This window comes from Atractosteus spatula, chromosome 28 (genome assembly GCF_055471065.1).
Source record: "Atractosteus spatula isolate fAtrSpa1 chromosome 28, fAtrSpa1.hap1, whole genome shotgun sequence".
Lineage (NCBI taxonomy): Eukaryota > Metazoa > Chordata > Actinopteri > Semionotiformes > Lepisosteidae > Atractosteus > Atractosteus spatula.
The window spans coordinates 1,542,905-1,546,152 of NC_142733.1; positions in this window are offsets into that span (position 1 = coordinate 1,542,905).

Below are 3,248 nucleotides of genomic sequence, written 5' to 3' on the forward strand. Positions count from 1 at the left end.
TGGGCTCTTCTGAGCCAGGCAGATACACTGCGAATCTAAGGGCTGAGAAAACGCGTTTATTTCGGGCTGAAAAGCACGTTTTGAAAACAGTGCTGTACTTGCCCTATAAGTTACATGCTGGTGACCAAAGTTGCCAAAACGTGTTTATTTCTGCTGAAAAACACGTTTTGACAATTTCAGCACACTGGGGTTAAGGGCTGACTCAGTGGGCTCTTCAGAGCCAGGCAGATACACTGCGATTCTAAGGGCTGAGAAAACGCGTTTATTTCGGGCTGAAAAACACGTTTTGATAACTGTGCTGTTCTTGCCCTATAAGTTACATGGTGGTGACCAAAGTTGCCAAAACGTGTTTATTTCTGCTGAAAAACACGTTTTAACAATTTCAGCACACTGGGGTTAAGGGCTGACTCAGTGGGCTCTTCTGAGCAAGGCAGATACACTGTGATTTTAAGGGCTGAGAAAACGCGTTCATTTCGGTCTGAAAAACACGTTTTGAAAACTGTGCTGTTCTTGCCCTATAAGTTACATGGTGGTGACCAAAGTTGCCAAAACGTGTTTATTTCTGCTGAAAAACACGTTTTGACAATTTCAGCACACTGGTGTTAAGGGCTGACTCAGTGGGCTCTTCAGAGCCAGGCAGATACACTGTGATTTTAAGGGCTGAGAAAACGCGTTTATTTCGGGCTGAAAAACACGTTTTGAAAACTGTGCTGTTCCTGCCCTATAAGTTACATACTGGTGACCAAAGTTGCCAAAACGTGTTTATTTCTGCTGAAAAACACGTTTTGACAATTTCAGCACACTGGGGTAAAGGGCTGACTCAGTGGGCTCTTCTGAGCCAGGCAGATACACTGCGATTCTAAAGGCTGAGAAAACGCGTTTATTTCGGGCTGAAAAACACGTTTTGAAAACAGTGCTGTTCTTGCCCTATAAGTTACATGGTGGTGACCAAAGTTGCCAAAACGTGTTTATTTCTGCTGAAAAACACGTTTTAACAATTTCAGCACACTGGGGTTAAGGGCTGACTCAGTGGGCTCTTCAGAGCCAGGCAGATACACTGTGATTTTAAGGGCTGAGAAAACGCGTTTATTTCGGGCTGAAAAACACGTTTTGAAAACTGTGCTGTTCCTGCCCTATAAGTTACATACTGGTGACCAAAGTTGCCAAAACGTGTTTATTTCTGCTGAAAAACACGTTTTGACAATTTCGGCACACTGGGGTAAAGGGCTGACTCAGTGGGCTCTTCTGAGCCAGGCAGATACACTGCGATTCTAAAGGCTGAGAAAACGCGTTTATTTCGGGCTGAAAAACACGTTTTGAAAACAGTGCTGTTCTTGCCCTATAAGTTACATGGTGGTGACCAAAGTTGCCAAAACGTGTTTATTTCTGCTGAAAAACACGTTTTAACAATTTCAGCACACTGGGGTTAAGGGCTGACTCAGTGGGCTCTTCTGAGCCAGGCAGATACACTGCGATTCCAAGGGCTGAGAAAACGCGTTTATTTCGGGCTAAAAAACACGTTTTGAAAACTGTGCTGTTCTTGCCCTATAAGTTACATGGTGGTGACCAAAGTTGCCAAAACGTGTTTATTTCTGCTGAAAAACACGTTTTGACAATTTCAGCACACTGGGGTTAAGGGCTGACACAGTGGGCTCTTCAGAGCCAGGCAGATACACTGCGATTCTAAGGGCTGAGAAAACGCGTTTATTTCGGGCTGAAAAACACGTTTTGAAAACAGTGCTGTTCTTGCCCTATAAGTTACATGGTGGTGACCAAAGTTGCCAAAACGTGTTTATTTCTGCTGAAAAACACGTTTTAACAATTTCAGCACACTGGGGTTAAGGGCTGACTCAGTGGGCTCTTCTGAGCCAGGCAGATACACTGCGATTCCAAGGGCTGAGAAAACGCGTTTATTTCGGGCTGAAAAACACGTTTTGAAAACTGTGCTGTTCTTGCCCTATAAGTTACATGGTGGTGACCAAAGTTGCCAAAACGTGTTTATTTCTGCTGAAAAACACGTTTTGACAATTTCAGCACACTGGGGTTAAGGGCTGACACAGTGGGCTCTTCAGAGCCAGGCAGATACACTGCGATTCTAAGGGCTGAGAAAACGCGTTTATTTCGGGCTGAAAAACACGTTTTGAAAACTGTGCTGTTCTTGCCCTATAAGTTACATGGTGGTGACCAAAGTTGCCAAAACGTGTTTATTTCTGCTGAAAAACACGTTTTGACAATTTCAGCACACTGGGGTTAAGGGCTGACTCAGTGGGCTCTTTAGAGCCAGGCAGATACATTGCGATTCTAAGGGCTGAGAAAACGCGTTTATTTCGGGCTGAAAAACACGTTTTGATAACTGTCCTGTTCTTGCCCTATAAGTTACATGGTGGTGACCAAAGTTGCCAAAACGTGTTTATTTCTGCTGAAATACACGTTTTGACAACTTCAGCACACTGGGGTTAAGGGCTGACTCAGTGGGCTCTTCTGAGCCAGGCAGATACACTGCGATTCTAAGGGCTGAGAAAACGCGTTTATTTCTTGCTGAAAAACACGTTTTGAAAACAGTGCTGTTCTTGCCCTATAAGTTACATGGTGGTGACCAAAGTTGCCAAAACGTGTTTATTTCTGCTGAATAACACGTTTTAACAATTTCAGCACACTGGGGTTAAGGGCTGACTCAGTGTGCTCTTCTGAGCCAGGCAGATACACTGTGATTTTAAGGGCTGAGAAAACGCGTTCATTTCGGTCTGAAAAACACGTTTTGAAAACTGTGCTGTTCTTGCCCTATAAGTTACATGGTGGTGACCAAAGTTGCCAAAACGTGTTTATTTCTGCTGAAATACACGTTTTGACAACTTCAGCACACTGGGGTTAAGGGCTGACTCAGTGGGCTCTTCTGAGCCAGGCAGATACACTGCGATTCTAAGGGCTGAGAAAACGCGTTTATTTCGGGCTGAAAAACACGTTTTGAAAACTGTGCTGTTCTTGCCCTATAAGTTACATGCTGGTGACCAAAGTTGCCAAAACGTGTTTATTTCTGCTGAAAAACACGTTTTGACAATTTCAGCACACTGGGGTTAAGGGCTGACTCAGTGGGCTCTTCAGAGCCAGGCATATACACTGCGATTCTAAGGGCTGAGAAAACGCGTTTATTTCGGGCTGAAAAACACGTTTTGAAAACTGTGCTGTTCTTGCCCTATAAGTTACATGGTGGTGACCAAAGTTGCCAAAACGTGTTGATTTCTGCTGAA